General features: G+C 45.7%; 1 long non-coding RNA gene across 1 annotated transcript in view; it reads right to left on the bottom strand.

Annotated features, from left to right (window-relative positions):
* Window positions 1-2,731: 2,731 nt before the first annotated feature.
* Window positions 2,732-20,376, bottom strand: part of LOC115201102 (uncharacterized) — a 74,961-nt gene continuing 57,316 nt past the window's right edge. The window contains exons 2-4 of the long non-coding RNA XR_003879688.1: window positions 8,507-8,564; window positions 3,126-3,197; window positions 2,732-2,763 (exon numbers count right to left, since the gene is read on the bottom strand). This is a non-coding gene — a long non-coding RNA (uncharacterized LOC115201102). The remainder of the gene's footprint in view (window positions 2,764-3,125; window positions 3,198-8,506; window positions 8,565-20,376) is intronic.

The raw sequence follows: 20,376 nt of genomic DNA, 5'->3' as shown, positions 1-20,376 counted from the left end.
TAAAATTCAATATCTCTCTCTCTATCCCTCTCTTTCCAGTGTAATTAATTCTGCTGAAGATGAATTACCAAGGGATTTTTTTTTACCCCAAAACAGAAATGGGGGGGAACAGAGGAGAGGAGGGAAGGAGGAAGAGAAGGTCTTAATCACCCCCCCCCCCCCCATTCCTCAGTAAAAAAACAAGACGGAACAGAACAGAAGAAAAAAAACGATAAACAAAATTGTTTACTTCCCCCTCACCTCTACAGCTGAATCCCCATGGGGATGTGATTATGAAAACAGGCCTCACTCTCTTTTTTCATTTTCTTTTTCTGTTCATTCCTCTTTGATGAAGTTCTGGGAGTTCAGAGGGACCCACCGCGGCTGGGATATCGTTGAAACACAAAGCACCATGGGAAGAGCAAACTTTGGCTGATCTGAGGAGATGACCGTGTGTGCGTATGTGTGTGTGCGTATGTGTGTGTGCATATGATGTGCACATATGTATGTGTGTATGCATATGTGTAATGTACACCTGCCCATTGCCAAATATTGAATCTTAGCCTTCGATCTCCCAAGCTGCACTGTGTTGCCATGTCATGTGTTTGGCTAAGATGTCACTCACCCCCAAACTTGTAATTTTTTTTCGCAAACACAGCCACATCAAACTTTACAGGCCATCAAACTATGACTAATTCCAATGAAGTATTCATTTCCACTGCAACCCAGCATCCAAGGGAATGGGTGAGAACGAGAAGGTCATGATGTCATCAAGGAGGCCCCTGATTGGGCAATCAGTTCCTGGGTACAAATGATGTCACCTTTTGTTGGGCCTCTCCATTCAGAGCTATTGAGCTGGGGTGATATGAGCGCTATAGAGAGAGGTCATTTTTCTCCCGATGAGTGGTGGGTGAGAAAACCGCTCTGCAGCAAGGGGGGGGGGGGCATGCTAATCAAACTCCACAATATAGATGTCATTAAACTAAGCTTAACCCCCCCCCCTCCCCAGAACAGCCCCCAGACCCTACTAAGCCTCCCTTCCCAAGTCTTGATCCCCCCCCCCACACACACAATTACACTTCCTCAGCAATAAAGCAGGCTTTGAATATAACCCACCCCTCAGAAATACACATGTCACAAAGTTGTCATCAGCAGGCACAAAGGATTTGCTGGCAGTAGGGTTCTGCTTAGGCCTCTTTTATTTAGACAAGACGAGGAATAAACAGAACAAAGGCAATAAGGCTGGGGCTGCAAAAACAAATCATGTTCTCCATACAGCATAATATAATGTGTTTATATGTATATATCGTGTATAATGTGTATATTTGTACTGTATATGTCTTCCCTGGTCAACTAAAGGTAAAATAATAATAATAAAAAACATATAACTAAAAACCACTACATTTAGACATGGTATTCAGATTTTGAGTCTGAAATAGTTTCTGGTCCCAGCTGACATGCTGAGTCTACCAGTTACGAGCCAGTCCTATGAGATGCCAGACTCAGAAACTGATCTCACAGACGTCTGGCCAGTCTGTCAGTCCTAGCACCGGCCAGTCCACTGTGTGACGTCCTCTCTGACGTCTCCGACTGTCAACTGAGCACGCCTCAATGCGCCCCAACACCCCCTTCAACACAACTGGGTTCCCGTCCTCAGCGCAGAGGGGATAAACTATCAACCAATGCGACGGATGATCGATGGATGTTCGCGTCATCGCCGGAGTGCGGTCCATCCGAGTCCCATCACCAGCCAAGTCCGCCCTTCCCTTCCCCACCATAGCCCACCATCCATACCCCAGCCAAGAGGCAGGCCCAGGCATTCTCCAACCCAGTGTACCCTCTCCGCGGTGGGCTGGTGCGGCAGCCATCTGGGCCTTGGCGCTGGAGAAACATCCAAACAAATACAAACCAGATGGAGCGACGGATGGGATGGATGAGCAGGGAGGAGAACGTGAGTCACTCTCTTTCTCATTTGCTCTCCCTTTCAACCGGTACGTTCAGTCTATATGTTCTATCTGACTCTCTTCAGAACTCGCGGGTTTGGAGGGGCGCACGCTCACTATCCCACTCAGCTCTCAGCTCAGTCGGAGGGATGGGGTTCTTGTCCTCAGACCCTTTTCTTCATCTCACTTCCTGCATAAACAAGAGAGAGGGAGGAATTGAGAAAAGTGAGAAAAGTGACAACACATTTCAAGTGATAACCATTCATTTGTCGTTTCATGTCATTACCATTTGTGGGTTTGGATGTTCTGCTAATGTATTTAAGCCAATGGACTATGCATGAAATCACAGTTATTCTAATGTGACCTCATTACAGATAGAAATGGAATAGTCCCCGATCCATAGTACAGTACTAGATGAACAGTAGCTCTCTAAATTCTCAGTTACTCCTATGTGAAAGATATTCTTCCACCATGAAACCATGTCTGCGGACACACACACACACACACACACACAGACATGCACACACACACACGCAGCTACATAAACACAAATGCATGCACACATACACGCACGCACGCGCGCACAAACACACACGCTACTCACTGGTGCCAAATGATGAAATCATGGCTGGCCTGCCCTGTTTGCTTGCCATCGCCATGGCAGCTTGTTTGTCACCGAGGAGGTGGCGGTGACCTGGGGGATGAAAGAAGGGATTAGGGAGGCCACAGGAGAGGACATACGTGCCTGGAGACCTGTCAGCACTTCTCTCTTTTATCCCGCTCCCTTTCTCTCAATCTCTCTCTCTTTCTTTGTCTTTCTTCACTTTGCTTTTCTTTGGCTCTGGTGAAAGGAAGAAGAGAAACAGTGAGCTCCCCTGTGCACTCCTCCGTCAACTGGCTAGGTATCCCCCTTTCCCTTCCCTTTCATAGCCTGTTCATCTGTATTCCCCTGAGCACTCCTCCTTCTACCCATCCCTTGTTTTCCAAATGTCTTGAGGAAGTGTGTTATCTTATACTGGATGTACATCCACCTGTCCACTAACCTGCTCAAGGCCGGTAACAATCGATATCATCATATCTTAATAATGGATATTTTCTGTCATCACTCCCATCTACTAATCTCCATCTCCATCCATCTTATTTCTCTTTCCATCACCATACACCTTCAAAGTCCAAAAGTCCATTCTTTTAAATTGAACTCACCCCATATGCACCTCTGGAGGTAAACACATTCCCTTTCAGATGTTGTCACCGTTTGGCACCTGTCTTCACACCCTGAGAGAGAGAAAGAGAGAAAAACAGAGAGAGTGAGAAAGAGAGATTCGGATGAGTGCTGGGTAGATATGCAGGAACACATGGGGCCCACCTGGAGGCCAGATTTCTAGCCCAGTTTTAGAACACAACAGGTCAGTCAGAGAGCCAGGACCCTTCATGAGCTAGGCCTGGTTTGTCAGTGGAGCAAGGGAGATAGATAGTAAGAGAGAGAGAGAGAGAGAGAGAGAGAGAGTGAGTAAGAGAGAGAGAGAGAGAGTGAGTAAGAGAGAGAGAGAGAGAGAGAGAGGGAGAGAGTAAGAGTGAGAGAGAGAGGGAGAGAGTAAGAGTGAGAGAGAGAGGGAGAGAGAGAGAGAGAGAGAGAGTAAGAGAGAGAGGGAGAGAGAGAGTAAGAGAGAGAGGGAGAGAGAGAGTAAGAGAGAGAGTAAGAGAGTGAGAGAGTGAGAGAGTAAGAGAGAGAGGGAGAGTAAGAGAGAGTAAGAGAGAGAGAGAGAGATATCCTGTTTATCTCACTCTTAACAACTTATTAGTTAATCGTTACTGTATTTCTGACTGCTACTCTTTCTTTTTGCAACATGAAATCACTATCAGTTAGCATGTGGAACATTCAGGGTCTAAACTCATCAACCTTTGGTCTGAAGAGTTTAGCACTGGAGTTCAACAAAAATCTGAAAGATGTTGACGTCATCATTCTGCAGGAGGTCACTCACTGTCCCACAGGCTACAGAGAGGTCATTGTGCCATCACAGAAACACAGCTCTGTCAATAGAGGCAGAGACTCTGGAGGATTGATCATTTGGTACAAATCCGAACTACAAAATCTAATTGATCCCCTCAAAATTGGCAAATACCACATTTGGTTAAAACTAAAAAAAGAACTTGTACTGACAGAAAAAGATGTGTTCCTTTGCGCAATATATATCCCCCCCTCAAAATCCCCATATTACTCAGAGGAGATCTTCCCCACCCTCGAGGAAGAGACGTGCCATTTCCAGGCCCAGGGAAATGTGCTCATCTGTGGGGACACAAATGCGCGCACAGGAACACTACCTGATCTAACGAGCACACGAGGGGACAGCTTTATTACAGGCCATACTGTTTCTAACTATCTTAATCTCCCCCATAGAAACAACAGTGACATCACCGTCAACAAAAACGGAAGGGATCTTTTGCAGCTCTGTAGAAGCCTGGGTCTGTACTTTGTCAATGGTAGGTTACGGGGGGACTCTTTGGGGAGATTCACCTATTGCTCACCTCTTGGCCACAGTACAGTAGACTATATGATCACAGACATGGACCCTTTCTCTCTCAGCTCATTCACTGTCAAGCCACTAACACCTCTGTCTGATCACAGCCAAATTACGTTGTTCCTCAAAAGAACAGACCTGGAAACAACCACACATTCACAGCCCAGTAAGCTGTACAACATCAGAAATTCATACAGATGGGCCCAAAACAGCACAGAAGAATACCAGAAAGCAACCTGGAACCAAAATATCCAAACACTCTTAGATAACTTTCTGGATACCACATTCACTCACAGTAAAGAAGGCATCAATCTAGCAGTACGAAACATCAACTATATATTCAGGCAAACGGCAAAAGAAGCACAATTGAAATTGATAAAAAACAAAACTAAAAAAATCACAGATGACAACTGGTTTGATGCAGATTGTAAAATTATAAGAAAAAACTTAGAACACTATCCAACCAAAAGCACAGAGACCCAAATAATGGTGAATTACGCCTTCATTACTGTGAGACTTTAAAACTCTATAAACGTACACTCAGAACCAAAAAAGCACAGTACAACAGCAAGCAGCTGACACTAATTGAGGAGTCCATAAACACAAACAACTTTTGGCAAAATTGGAAAAAAATAAAAAAATCTAAACAAGAGGAATTAGCAATACAAAATGGTGACATATGGACAACCCATTTCAAAACACTCTACAACACCGTTCAAATTGACACAAACGCAGAACAACGCCAAATCCATGAGAAGTTGAATGGATTAGAAAAAGCTATAAAGGACAATCAAAACCCATTGGACTCCCCAATTACTGACCAGGAGCTCTATAAGAAACTTCAGGCTCTCAAATTTAAAAAAGCCTGCGGACCTGATGGCATCCTAAATGAGATGCTCAAACTCACTAGTGCAAAATTTCAATTGGCAATATTAAAATTGTTTAATTTGATCCTGAGTGTAGGTTATTTCCCTGACATCTGGAATCAAGGACTCATAACCCCAATCTTTAAGAATGGAGACAAATTTGACCCTAACAATTACAGAGGCATTTGTGTGAACAGTAACCTGGGGAAGGTTTTTTTATGTAGTATCATCAATGTAAGAGTTCTAAACTTCCTTAATAAGCACAATGTCTTGAGTAAAAGCCAAATTGGATTTATACCAAAACATCGCACAACTGATCATATTTACACCTTACACACCCTGATAGATAAACATGTCCACCAAAATAATACCAAAATATACACTTGCTTTATCAACTTCCAAAAAGCATTTGATTCTATTTGGCATACAGGACTGTTCTACAAAGTTATTGAAAGTGGTGTAGGGGGTAAAACATATGACATAATTAAATCAATGTATACTGGCAATACGTGCAGCATTAAAATTGGTAAGAAAAGGACAGAATTCTTTAACCAGGGGCGGGGCCTTCGTCAGGGTTGCAATCTGAGCCCTGCACTCTTCAATATTTACATTAACGAATTGGCCACTATTCTAGAAAAATCCTCAGCCCCTGGTGTTAGTCTCCACAATTCAGAAGTTAAATGCCTACTCTTCGCAGATGACCTATGCCTGCTGTCACCCACAGCACCTGGCCTACAGCAGAGCCTGGACCTGCTAGAGCAGTACTGCCAGACCTGGGCCCTGGCAGTAAACCCCAAAAAGACTAAAATAATGATTTTCCAGAGAAGATCCAGATCTCAGAGAATTAGACCAAAGTTCTCAATTGGTACAAAATATATAGAGTACTGTACACACTACAATTACTTAGGTTTAAAAATAAGCTCAACTGGACACCTTAATGAGGCAGTGAATGAACCGAGAGAGAAAGCACGCAGGGCATTCTACGCCATTAAAAAGCAAATTCAAATTGAAATACCTATTAAAATTTGGCTAAAACTAATTGAATATGTCATTGAACCAATTGCACTTTATGGCAGCGAGGTGTGGGGTCCACTTGCAAAACAAGATTTCATCAAATGGGACAAACACCCCATTGAAACCCTACATGCAGAGTTCTGTAAGATTCTCCTATGTGTCCAGAGGAAAACTACAAACAATGCATGCAGGGCAGAATTAGGCCAATATCCACTAATAATAAAAACTCAAAAAAGAGCAATTAAGTTTTGGAAACATCTAAAATACAGTGACCCCCTCTCATATCATTACCAAGCCCTGCAATGCCAAGAGCTGAGCAAAGAAAAGAGTCCCCTCACCCAGCTGGTCCTGGGGCTGAGTTCACAAACCTGTTCTACTAACACACTGAAGCCTCAGGACCAGAACATCCAATCAATCAGAATAAACCAAATTACAACACAGTCAAAACAAAACTACATTGCTTATTGGGAAACACAAGCACAAACACAAAGCAAAATGCAGTGCTATCTGGCCCTAAATCGACAGTACACTATGGCTAAATATTTGACCATGGTTACTGATCAAAACCTTAGAAAAACCTTGACAAAGTACAGGCTCAGTGAGCACAGCCTTGCCATTGAGAAGGGTAGACACAGGAAAACCTGGCTCCCTGTAGAGGAAAGGCTGTGCAACCACTGCACAACAGCAGAACCTGAGACGGAGCTGCATTTCCTGACAAAATGTCAAAAATATAAAACAATTAGAGAGTGTCATTTCCCCAAATTTGAAACCCTTATTCAAGGTTTTAAAGACCTCTCTGATGAGGATAGGCTACCCATCCTGTTGGGGGAGGACGCAGAGAGCTGTGGGTTGGCAGCGCACTACATTGCTGCCTGCCATAAGTTGAGGGACAGTGTCTGACAGACCAATAAACCTGCACATGTCCTCAACTGTATGATTATTGTTATTGTTGAATGCATGGTTATATTGACCGTTGGTTATTGTTGTTACTGTTGTCCCGTTGACAATTTTTGATTCTCATTTTTATTTATTTTTATATTGTAAATATCCAAAGTAAGCTTTGGCAATATGTACATTGTTACGTCATGCCAATAAAGCGAATTGAATTGAATTGAATTGAGAGGGAGAGAGGGAGAGAGAGAGGGAGAGAGAGAGGGAGAGAGTAAGAGAGAGAGGGAGAGAGTAAGAGAGAGAGGGAGAGAGTAAGAGAGAGAGGGAGAGAGAGAGGGAGAGAGTAAGAGAGAGATGGAGAGAGTAAGAGAGAGAGGGAGAGAGAGAGGGAGAGAGTAAGAGAGAGAGGGAGAGTAAGAGAGAGAAAGAGAGAACGAGAGAGAGCAAGAGCGAGAGCGAGAGAGAGGGAGAGAGTAAGAGAGAGAGGGAGAGTAAGAGAGAGTGGGAGAGTAAGAGAGAGAAAGAGAGAAAGAGAGAACGAGAGAGAGCAAGAGCGAGAGCGAGAGAGAGGGAGAGAGTAAGAGAGAGAGGGAGAGAGTAAGAGAGAGAGGGAGAGAGTAAGAGAGAGAGGGAGAGTAAGAGAGAGAAAGAGAGAGAAAGAGAGAGAGCGAGAGCGAGAAAGAGAGCGAGAGCGAGAGAGAGGGAGAGAGTAAGAGCGAGAGCGAGAAAGAGAACGAGAGCGAGAGCGAGAGCGAGAGAAACACAGAAAAAGCAGAGAGAGAGAAACACAGAAAAAGCAGAGAGAGAGAAACACAGAAAAAGCAGAGCGAGAGAAACACAGAAAAAGCAGAGAGAGAGAAACACAGAAAAAGCAGAGCGAGAGAAACACAGAAAAAGCAGAGACAGAGTCAGGTCCAGGCCAGTAAATGTCACAGTGAGGAAGGATAATCAAAGCCTGTGTAGTCTATAACGTTAAGATCAGAGCACCCAAGACCTGCACCTCGTTTGAAGTGATATCTCTATAACCAATTCCATTCCTTCCACTGTGGAAGAACATCAGAGAAATACGTCACCTTCTAAAGGATGTAGAATGTCGGATTATGTGTCACTTTAGGTATTCTCGATTGATTGTTTTACTTGTTTTCGAAATCTGTGAAGTATAAAGTTATGTGCCCATGATCAAAGATTATGCGCCATGAACACAATTGATAAAATACATTAACTACGCCATCCTGTGAGTTTGATGATTTCCTGTGCGACGCAAAGGGTGACACCCGTTTGACTGGTTCCTTACTGGAATTCCGTTGTCTTCATTTTCTCCGGTCATTCGGACTCGCCAAGGCATTTGTTGCCTGAAAGATAGAAAAGAGAAAGGATGCTTGATTAGACTTGTCATTGCAATCTCCAGGCATTGACACCATTATTTCACACGCGTGCATTTTCCCCCCCGAGTCAAAAAGGTACGAGGATTTGGTTCTGTATCTGTTATTGTACTATAGCTGTGGCCTATCGTGTGGACGACGACATCATGACTTAGCAATATCCGGAGCGTGAGAACACGATCATGTATAATTACAAAGTTATTCAATTGGTTTACCGTCAAAAAAAGCTGAGTGGAAGTCGAAAGATTCTACCTTTACCCCGTTGCTCCCATTGTGCCATCTCCCCATCCCAAATCAAAACAGAATTGCCCAACTGCTTTTGAGCAGTGCTAACCAGTTGCCCTGACAACAAATACCGCGTTTCCAGAAAGCGAGAGAGCTCTTAACTTGAAGAACCCCCAGCAAAGCTATTCAGTGCAGGAGTTACCCTTGCTAAGAAACACGGTAGTGGGAAACATCACAGGAGTAAAACAGGGACAAACAGAGTTATTTATCATGCTGTTGTGACGAGCTTGTGTTTAGAGGTAGGTGAAGGAGTCAAGCGCAGGAGAGCAGAGATGTCCGAGATGTGTTATTTAATAGGCAAGTCCACAAACATACAAGTCAGGTACAATACCAAAATAAACGCCCTTGACGGAGAAACCAGTACTCACGGAAGGAGGGGAAAAAAAATACAACGCTCCTAAACTTATACACACTTGGTATAATACGTGAAAACAAATAAGGCACAACCTTAACGAGCAACATCACATGAATAATCCCGCACAAACCTAGGCAGGCAGCAGGGGTAATTATACACACAGAAATTAAGGCAAATGAAACCAGGTGTGAAAGAACCACAGACAAAACAACCGGAAAAGGAAAAAAGGATCGGTGATGGCTAGTAGGCCGGCGACGCCGACCGCCGAGCGCCGCCCGAACAGGGAGAGGAACCGCCTTCGGTGGAAGTCGTGACAGCTGTTAAAATGTTCAAACCCAACTCTACATTACTATCCAGTAACACTGGTCTGCAGAGTCACAAAATAACAGACTGAATCGAGGCAAACCCTATGCCTGCCTCTTCATCGGCGTAATTAGCTGTGTCGCCTTCTGACTCAAACTTGTATAAGACCCCTCCATCACCTACTTGAGCCAATCCATTGACTCCGTGGTTCTGTATTCCTTTCTACAGTTCAATCTGCCATGCTGACTCATTCCCGTCAGGAGGCAAGCTTTCTCCAACAACGGCGAGGCGGTGCCAGTCTGAATCTGACCAGAACCACAGCTCCCCACTCAATGTGTGTAATGAGTGTCCTGTATATAATTGCTCCCTCAGAACACGCCGGCTACATCCCCAATGGCACCCTATCATCCCTGGTCCGACATATAGACGATACACGACAGGGTGCCATTTGGGGTGCGCCCACTGTCTGGCTCGCCGTAGCTGCTCGCAGTAGCCTCGAGGAGAGAGCGTCTCAGACCACACCCCCGCCGCCCCGCCACCATCCGACCCCCCGGTCACAACAAACCAACTAACGGAAAACATCTGGCGCAATCGACTATTAGATAACGATCCCCGTAACATTCTACCCCTGAGATGCGTAGGGTCAGAATGATTTAGCAGAGAGAATCAAGGAGTAGTAGGCCTATAGCCTAGTCAATATCCTCCAAGGATAGGGAACGTCCAGTACTAAAACGCAATCACATCCACATTCATGCAGGTCAGGTCTTGGTCACTGAGACTTCGGGCAGCATTACTCCACTAACCCACTCCACAGGGCCTAACCCACAGGGCCTAACCCACAGGGCCTAACCCCACTAGCCCTAACCCCACTGTCCCTAACCCTAACCAAAACCCCTGGCCAAGCCCAGCTCCAACCATGGCATGGTCCGTATTCCACTTCCTGTGTTAAAGCAGTCATGTGAGAGGTATAACCTGGTCCACACAGCTTTCTGGTAAATTAGATTACTGCTCTGCTATTGGCTCTGCTCCTGTGTTCATGTTCACTGGGTTAGACTGGGCAGTTTTGGGCTAGACTGGGCAGTACTACTGAGGTATACTGTAACAAGGCCTAATCATATTTGGCCAGGTCAGCCCTGTCTCGCCACAGACTCGGGTCTACACTACAGCGCAGTCGTCATGGACTCAGATTACTGTAACTATGTCAATGAGCCAAGCACCCTATCCAAACCACACCACTTCCTAGTTTTGCTCACATGAAACATTGCTCTCCTTTTGTTGTCCACTTCATTCAATGTCAAAACATGGCCGCAGGTTTGAAACATTTGCCAATTGATATGTTTGCCCCCCCTTCCTTTGCTGAAATGAAACTAAGGCCAGACTGAAACTAAAACAGTGTACAACTGGATCTGAAAATGGGCCGCTAGTGTGGCACTTCTTCAACCTGAAAATGAGATTGACAAGTCTGAGTGAGCATAGAAAAGTGTTTGCTTGGTGCAGATCAGTCCATTCTCTCTCTCGCTCTACGCTATGGTATGAACCTACACGGAGCGTACAAAACTTTAACAACTCCTGCACTTTCAATGACATAGACTGACCAGGTGAATCCAGGTGAAATCTATGATCCCTTACTGAGGTCACCTGTTAAATCCACTTACAACAGTGCAGATGAAGGCGAGGAGACAGGTTAAAGAAGGATTTTTAAAGCCGTGAGATAGTTGAGACATAGATTGAGTACGTGTGCCATTCAGAGGGTGCTAGGCTCTGAGCAGGGCCTAGTCAGGGCTCTCTCCACTGCTCCCGCTGCCTGATTAGAGGCCGACGTGCTGGCCCGACTGTACGACTCTTAGCCGAGCCCCAGCGCACCGCTCCAGCCCGCTCCTCTAGTACTCCAGGCCTCCAGTACGCTGCTCCAACAGCAGCAGTCATGGAGATTTGCTCAGCCCAGCTCTGCTCAGCTCAGTTAGCCAACAGCAGATTGGCCTGGCCAGCGTAACACGCCTTAGGGAAAAGAGTCCACAGCAGCGCACACTTAACCCTTAGAATGTGACGCTTTCCCAGACCTACACTAAGCAGAACACCGCACTAAAAACCATGTTCTTCGGATGATTATTCTCCCTCTCTTTCTCCCACCTCTTCTTCATCTTCCTCCTCTTCCCTGTCTCTCTCTCCAAACATGTTCTGCTCTGCTTGCGTTCAACAGCATTTGAATTCCTTCAAAAATCACGATGACGAGATATGGAGTTCTGCTTAAATGTCACATGAAACCATACAAACCTCGCCCCAGCTTAGTCACACACCTATCTGTGCGTGTTTGAACAAGTAGATATCAAGTTAATACCCCAAAATGGATCTATTTCCCATAGCCAAACATGCAAACAACAAACACCATTGGGCCCCTCATCTCCCAGTTAAAAGAAACACAAATCTCTAGTCTCTTATGAAATACTGCACGGCATCAGGTTAGGTAATAATGACAGACATTAACAACTCTACTACAGCACTCTAACTCCTGCAAACAGTTATTACCCATTTAGCTAATGGGCTCACATAATTACACGATCAGCCTGTGCCAGTGCTTTCACGCCTTTGATTGGCGGTTGGTAAGGACTCTGCTCGTTAGGGATAAGCGCCTTGGTGTTTGTACTAATGCCAACCCAAGGAAGAGAGATCTCGGTGTGCCAATGCACAGGAACACTATTCCAACCGCCCTGTGTTCTTATGAAGAAATATGTAGAATATCGTTTCGGCCTTCAACAATGCTTTTCTATATTATATATTGGCTTTTGAGGGTTACATTTATGATTTAGTTCAGGGAATTTATGAGTCCATTCAGAAACCCATACATTCATATTACCAGCAGAGATGTCCATTGGGAATCACGTACTCTATCCTCCCCTCCTTCAGACCCCTTGACTTTTACCACATTTTGTTACAGCCTTATTCTAAAATGGATTTCCCCTCATCAATCCACACACAATGACAAAGCAAAAACATGTTTTTAGATATTTTTGCAAAAAACTGAAATATCACACTTACACAAGTATTCAGACCCTTTACTCAGTACTTTGTTGAAGCACCTTTGGCAGCATTTATAGCCTCGAGTCTTCTTGGGTGTGACGGTAAAATGTATACAATTATTTTTTCCCCTCATCAATCTACACACAATACCCCATAATGATGAAGCGAAAACATGTTTTTAGAATAAAACAAAACAAAAACAGAAATACCTTATTTACATAAGTATTCAGACCCTTTGCTATGGGACTCGAAATTGAGCTCAGGTGCATCCTGTTTCCATTGATCATCATTCAGAGGTGTCTACAACATGATTGGAGTCCACCTGTGGTAAATTCAATTGATTGGACATGATTTGGAAAGGCACACACCTGTCTATTTAAGGTCCCACAGTTGACAGTGCATGTCAGAGCAAAAACCAAGCCATGAGGTCGAAGAAATTGTCGGTAAAGCTACGCGACAGGATTGTGTCGAAGCACAGATCTGGGGAAGAGTACCAAAAAATGTCTGCAGCACTGAAGGTCCCCAAGAACATATTGGCCTCCATCATTATTAAATGGAAGAAGTTTGGAACCAGACTCTTCCTAGTGCTGGCCGCCCGGCCAAACTGAGCAATCGGGGGAGAAGGGTCTTGTTCAGGTGACCAAGAACCAGATAGTCACTCTGACAGAGCTCTAGTGTTCCTCTGTGGAGATGGGAGAACCTTCCAGAAGGACAACCCTCTCTGCAGCACCACCAATCAGGCCTTTATGGTAGAGTGGCCAGAAGGAAGCCACTCCTCAGTAAAAAGCACATGACAGCCCGCTTGGAGTTTGCCAAAAGGCACCTAAAGGTCTCTCAGACCATGAGAAACCAGATTCTCTGGTCTGATGAAACCAAGATTAAACTCTTTGGCCTGAATGCCAAGCGTCACGTGTGGAAGAAACCTGGCAGCATCCCTACGGGGAAGCATGGTGGTGGCAGCGTCACTGCCAAGAAATGCAGGAGTGGCTTGGGGACAAGTCTCTGAATGTTCTCGAGTGGCCCAGCGAGAGCCCGGACTTGAACCCAATCACACATCTCTGGAGAGAACTAAAAATAGCTCTGCAGCGACACTCCCCATTCAACCTGACAGAGCTTGAGAGGATCTGCAGAGAAGAAGGGGAGAAACTCCCCAAATACAGGTGTGCCAAGCTTGTCACGTCACACCCAAGAATACTTAAGGCTGTAATCTCTCTCTGCCAAAGGTGATTCAACAAAGTATTGATTAAAGGGTCTGAAAACTTATATAATATGATACAATTCCTTTTTTCTTTTTTTAGCTGTTTTTGCTTTGTCATTATAGGGTTTTGTATGTAGATTGATAGGGGAGAAAAACATTTTAATCAATGTTAGATTAAGGCTGCAATGTAACAAAATGTGGAAAAACTCTTCCTTCTTACACCTACACTGAATATCAAAAATAGCCTAAGAAATAGGTTAAAATACCAAAGATTCCCCCGTGGCCCATTATATTAGGCTGTCGGTAGAATTAGGACATCAGCCAATAGGGTACATGTAGTTTGAAAGGGAGTACAGTTGGGGCGAAATTATAGGAGAGTGGACACTTACTTGACTTGAGCTACGTTTTGCATTACCTTTAGAAGCGGAATGATTTGCAAGCACAAAAAATGCGTTATCAATATTTATTTCCAGTCAATGTCGGAGTCTAAATAGCCTGTCATATTTAGGAAGTTAAAGACAACTGTGCCGTGCTTCTCCGCCCCTATAGCCTATTCTACAGGCTATTTAAATAAGACAACACATACAGTATAGGCACATAGAGGAACACCTCATTTTGCAGAACTTTGATAGGAGTGGGTCAATTTGCAGGATGACACAAATAAAAGTGCTATCAATATTTATTCCCAGTCGGAGCCTATACTATAGCCTATCATATTTAGGAAGTTCATTTCCATAGAAAGGCATCTGTGCCCATGCATGTAGCAACTGCGCCCATCCATATAGCACCTGCGCCCATCCATATAGCACCTGCGCCCATCCATATAGCAACTGCGCCCACGCATATAGTAACTGCGCCCACGCATATAGCAACTGCGCCCATCCATATAGCACCTGCGCCCACACATATAGCAACTGCGCCCACGCATATAGCAACTGCGCCCACACATATAGCACCTGCGCCCACGCATATAGCAACTGCGCCCACGCATATAGCAACTGCGCCCACACATATAGCACCTGCGCCCACGCATATAGCAACTGCGCCCACACATATAGCACCTGCGCCCACGCATATAGCAACTGCGCCCACACATATAGCACCTGCGCCCACGCATATAGCAACTGCGCCCACACATATAGCACCTGCGCCCACGCATATAGCAACTGCGCCCACACATATAGCACCTGCGCCCACGCATATAGCACCTGCGCCCACGCATATAGCAACTGCGCCCACACATATAGCAACTGCGCCCACACATATAGCAACTGCGCCCACGCATATAGCAACTGCACCCACGCATATAGCAACTGCGCCCACGCATATAGCAACTGCGCCCACGCATATAGCCTACAGGCTATTTAATTGAGACCACGCAAAGTCGCATTTGATCTCGCACGCCCAAGAGAGGAGAGGTAGGCTAGTGAACTTGAAGCAGAGTTGTCCTATGAGAGTTTGTGAATAGTGCGACAAAGAGGTGCTTTTGATACAAAAGATAACACATCGAAAAAACTGAAAGACAACCGTTTGAAATAATCTCTGGGCCTATGAAATATTTTCATCCCAAAGTCGTCTGTCTGACCGCCCGATCCCACCCGCAGCATGAAAAATGCTGACCGCGCTGCAATGCTCTCTGTCGGGGCTGCAGGTCCCGCTGGATGTCCACGGGAATGCAGTTCTCTACTAGACGGGACCAGTCTCCCAGAGAGGCTATCGCAATTTGTCAGTATTCCACATAGGTGGAGATGTCCTTCTCTAGGGAAGGATCTTTCTTGGAAGGAGCTTCACAAGCACACCACCACATGCTTTTTTATAATGTATACATACGTACACACACAAATGGGCACACACACACATGTACACACACATATATACAATTACATATACACACACGCAAAGGCACACACAAACATGCACATAAACACACGTACAAAGGCACACATGGAAGCATACATGTCCACGTGCACACACGCGAATGCAAACACAAGAAGAAGCATACATGCTGTAAACACCAAAAATAAACATATGCCTCTTTAGCAAACAGAAACACATTGTACAGATTGGCAAATGCACAGAATCACAAATTGCACACCCACACATCCACACTCACACGAACACAAGTCTGCTATCAACACTCAGTTCACATTATTAAATCCAATTCTGCTGTTACTAAGTGTGTAAATAAAACCCAATAAATAAAGACTACATTTCCTGCCCAGGTCTCTGATTCTCAATTACACAGCTCTGGTACCACCATGTTTAGAGATTAAAACATTTAATTAGAACCAGATAAATTTGATGAAATTGTTTCTTTATTATCAGCTCGGACCCCACATTGAACTGAGAATGACACAAAACAACAAGGGAAATTAAAGTTCTGCGGTGAGGTTAAATAGACCACAATGATGAAGATGACGTCAAGGCGAAAGAAGGGGACAACAACATCTAGTGATCCTATGAACTTTGAAGGCAAAGCTCTCGTTCTCAGACAGTCAAAGAAATGTATATTGCCCGGCACGGTGTCTGGTTTGGAGATTCCACTCATTTCAGAAATTCTTTTGGGGAAATGCAATGTCCAATTCCACTGACAGGAATTGAAAAATAATTGACCACAACTCTGTACTGTGTCTGTACTGTTGTGGTCTCTTACTAAACGGTCAAGAAATTCTGGAATGCGTGTTGCCAATGGGGAGGTACAGGGTTCATTGTTTCTTCCCTAACCTCTCAGGTCTTGTAAATACACTGTTCAGCTCAGTTTCATTCAACAACATCTCTAACTTGAACTTTGGCCTACGAGAGAGGATAGATGGAGCCACACTGATACAGAATCGCAGAGATTACACAACACCCACACACACATACACATTCACACGCTCTCTCCACAGAGACACTCCGAGACATAGGATTTAACCCGTGTGCCTGTCCGTCCAAACCCCAAACCCTCAATTCCTACCTCCAATCCCAATCCAAACCCCATGGGCCTGCACAGAGACAAAAGATGAGTAGAATGAGAGAGAGAGAGAGAGAGAGAGAGAGAGAGAGAGAGAATGCATCGGATGGAACTGAAGCCGGACAAAGCCTACTATTGGTATGGATGTTAATAACTGCATGGATCAAATTACAGCCCCCAGATGTCTTGGAGAGACATGAGCAGTGTTTCGCCAGGATTGTGTCAATAATTCAAACCAGCCCACAATCCACCTCCAACCTCCAAAACCACTGCTTGTTTATTACACGAGGCTGTGTTCTGACCACACATACACACACACACCTTCCTAATATTGAGTTGCACCTGTATTCGGCTATTTCAGCCATACCCGTTGCTGACAGGTGTCTAAAATCGGGCACACAGCCATGCAATCTCCATAGACAAACATTGGCAGTAGAATGGCCTTACTGAAGAGCTCAGTGACTTTCAGCGTGGCACCGTCATAGGATGCCGCCTTTCCAACAAGTCAGTTCGTCAAATTTCTGCCCTGCTAGAGCTGCCCCGGTCAACTGTAAGTGCTGATATTGTGAAGTGGAAACATCTAGGAAACATCTAGGATCAACAACGGCTCAGCCGCAAAGTGGTAGGCCACACAAGCTCCCAGAACGGGACCGCCAAGTGCTGAAGCGCGTAGCAAACACTCTAGCCAAACACAACCACTCAAATGTCACATGTACTCAGAAACACACACACACTTCCACCCAGTAACCAAAAAACATGTACAGGCCTACTTCAGTCTAGGTTATTGCTCAAGATTCTGATTTCATGGTATTTTACTACTTTAGTCCACTAACACATTCTGGAGTCAAGCCCTCAACATGTTGCGAACACACTGTGTTGGGGAATTAGCATGGAAAGAACTGGAAAGCTGACCTGTGCACATCCATAAAATCCCCCAGGCACCCAGGACGCTCATGTTACCCCAAAAGACAGTCACTGCAGGTGGGGAGGAATACAGGAACACACTGGGGCCAGTTACCACAGCTCCCTCTAATAGACCCTCAGAGAAGAAGTTATAGAGGGCTTCCACCCTGTTTCTCTCATGGTCTCACAGCAAGCTTAGCAGATCAGGGAAGTGCCTCAGCTTCACACCCAACCCTGGCCTGGAGGAGATAGGGCCTTTTCTTCTTCCTCTCTCTCTCTCTTTCTTTTCCCTCCATTGTAAATAAACTACAGCAACCGCATTAGTGCTGACTCGTCATGCATAAGGCATATCAGCTGCGGTGGAGCACCGAGGAGCCAGGCTGAGCAGACCTCTCAGGACCCACTCTCTGCTCCACACATTACTCCCGAGGAGTCATATTAGCTATATTCTAGTGAGGTAACATTTAGCCTGACACACTTTGATCCCTTTTTTACGTTGTGTCATCTGTTGGACAGTACGCTACCGGGGCCTCATTCACTCTCACTGGGTTCTAACGGGCCTGGGGAACACATCTGGTTCCGTGGGAGAAGAGATATGTCATGACTGACAAGGTTCTGGTATTAGTTGTCTTAGTTCTGTGGGGGCTGGAGGGATGGAGGCTGAGATTATGGGGCCCGGGCAAGGCCTGGAAATGCAGATCCCAGATCTCCAAGCCCAGGCCCAGCCCCAGCCCCACAGCTCCAAGCCTCATCCCCAGCCCAGAGCTCCCTGGTCCAGCCCAGGGTGGGCAAGCTGGCTCCCTCCATCTGCATCCAATCACAAGTGTTTGTCGTTGGGAATTGAATCAAATTAAAAAGTGTAATATTTAATGCGACACCAGATGGAAGCGGAGAGGGGAAAAAGGCCCTGCGGTCAGCCTAATATCCCCCTCTGAAGACAGGGCCTGGAATTCCTGGAGGCATAGTCTGTGGAAATATGTATACACACATATGGGAGAGGAAGAGAGGCGGTTGGGGAGTCACGAACACTGTAACAGGATTACAGTCAGAGTCAGGACACAGGAGCAGGGATCTGAAATCTAGCCTGTCAATCAAAGCCAGGCACACAATAGCAGATACACACTGTAGACACACACACACCCACACACACTGTGTGGGCTGACTGTGAGGTGGCGTTTAGGGCAGATGTGACTCGGAGGAAGCAGCTCTTGTCTTTTTTAGCCAGTGTATCCACTTTCCTAAACAAAGACAACACCAGCGCCACGGGGCGAGGGAATAACCCAATAATGTAACGCTGGAGGACGTGTATCAAAGCACTGTGAGTCATGTGAACTGAAGGGAAAACATGGGAGGTTAGACCGGTGGGAAGAGCAGGGGCTTCCAACACGGTGATCAGTGAACGATAGTACAAATATTTCACTTGGAGATTTGACTTGATGTATGTCAGCGGAGCAGCTGGGATGTGGGTTGTGCAGAGGTCTGGTCCTATGGGTCACTGAGGAATGATGTACTGTGTGCTCTATGGGTGAATGACTTGTTCCACAGGAGTGCAAGGTACACTCCATTTCAGCGAATACATACATTACATAACGGGGTCGGGGTCAATTCCATTTATATTCCGGTCAATTCATGAAGTTTCCCTACGGGGGAAGAGCACTGAAGAGAATTGGATTTGGAATGTCAGTGTACTTCCTGAATTGACTGGAATTGAAATGGAACTGACCCCAACCCTGGTACGTAACAAATGTCAGGACGCGTGTGGGTCTTTATGGGTACCTATGACGTTATGGGTACCTATGAAGGAGGATATGCTGCACTGCACTGCACTGGATGTATTGGACGCTCTAAGTTTTTCAGCCAGGGCCCGCGTGAACCCACTAGTTCAAGGTGAGAGGAGCGCAAGGTCAACTGGATTTGCGATATACCGTACGCACAACGGATGCCAGGACTTGAGCCAAAACTATGTGGGAACTCAGAGATGTTACGCGTATCTGTGCACAGCGGGAGGGTCTACACATGACACTGAGGTGTCAGCGGGACATTGCATGTGTTTGGTGAGGGAGTGTGGATGTGGGCGTTAGCAGTTTGTACAGTACAGCGTGTGGATTTTCAGCATGCCATACGCCTCCTCGTGTGACACGTGCGGCTGCCTGATTAACGTGACCGTGGATTACACTAAGCCCTGAGGAGAGAGACGGGACTGGTCACCAGCTGGGTCTCACACACACGCGTGAACACATGACTGGGAACAGAATCACCTGGGTCACACACTTCACACAGTCCCATCCGGCGTTGCATAAAGTCATTGGGGGCCCGACCAGAGTGAAATGAACACACACTTATAGACAAATGAACACCCACCCACCCTCAATGGGTAAGAGGAATGGAAGGATCCCACCACAGCAAAATAGGTCTCATCCAAGTCACACACTTTCAGAAAGCTCTGTCACTTTCCTACACCACACACACACACACACACACACACACACACACACACACACACACACACACACACACACACACACACACACACACACACACACACACACACACACACACACACACACACAGGCCAATGCATATAAACCCAGAAAGAACATGAACAGTAAGACAGACACACACTTTTACTTTCCTTCACTGATCAACATCACTACCGAGTTCCAAACTGCCTCTGGAAGCAACGTCAGCACTATAACTGTTCGTCGGGAGCTTCATGAAATGGGTTTCCATGGCCGAGCAGCCTCACACAACCCTAAGATCCCCATGC

The sequence above is a fragment of the Salmo trutta genome, chromosome 10, assembly GCF_901001165.1.
Source record: "Salmo trutta chromosome 10, fSalTru1.1, whole genome shotgun sequence".
NCBI classification, from domain to species: Eukaryota; Metazoa; Chordata; class Actinopteri; order Salmoniformes; family Salmonidae; genus Salmo; species Salmo trutta.
This window is presented reverse-complemented; position numbering and strand designations above follow the sequence as displayed.